Source organism: Syngnathus leptorhynchus, unplaced genomic scaffold (genome assembly GCF_054491065.1).
Source record: "Syngnathus leptorhynchus isolate UIUO unplaced genomic scaffold, UIUO_Slep HiC_scaffold_43, whole genome shotgun sequence".
In the NCBI taxonomy this organism is placed as follows: domain Eukaryota; kingdom Metazoa; phylum Chordata; class Actinopteri; order Syngnathiformes; family Syngnathidae; genus Syngnathus; species Syngnathus leptorhynchus.
The window spans coordinates 551,849-552,500 of NW_028232010.1; positions in this window are offsets into that span (position 1 = coordinate 551,849).

Sequence of the window (652 nt, forward strand, 5' to 3'; positions counted from 1 at the left end):
GTCGCCCCGGACGGTCCGCCTCGCGGCGCCCGCCCGCTCGGATAAAATGACACAAAGTGTCAACTACGAATGTTGTCCATCCAAGGAGGGAGCGTGAGGCCCGGCCGGCTCCGAAAACACAGGCCGAGAGTCGCCCCGGACGGTCCGCCTCTCGAGGCGCCCGCCCGCTCGGATAAAATGACACAAAGTGTCAACTACGAATGTTGTCCATCCAAGGAGGGAGCGTGATGCCCGGCCGGCTCCGAAAACACAGGCCGAGATTCGACCCCGGACGGGCCGTCTTCTCCCGGCGCCCGCCCGCGTACGCCCCCCATCCCCGGTCGCCCGTCTGCTCCCGGCGGGCCTCCGAGTACCCCCTCACCCAACTGACCGACTGGCACTCATGACCCGCCTTGGTAGGGCCCCCATCGGCCTCGGCTCGTCCGACGTCGGGTGGACGGTTCCTACCCACTGCGGGTCGCACTCTAGCGCCCCGGCCGCCGCGTGAGCGTGCGCTCCCCGCGCCGCCCCGCAGGCCCCGGCGCGACCGTACTGCGGCGAGACCGAGACGACCCGGTTTGGCATCCATCCCACCTAGCCACGATCCACGGAGGCCGAGCGAGCGGCTGAGTGTCGGGCGCCGCGCGTGCGAGCGTCCGCCGGCCGCGCCGGT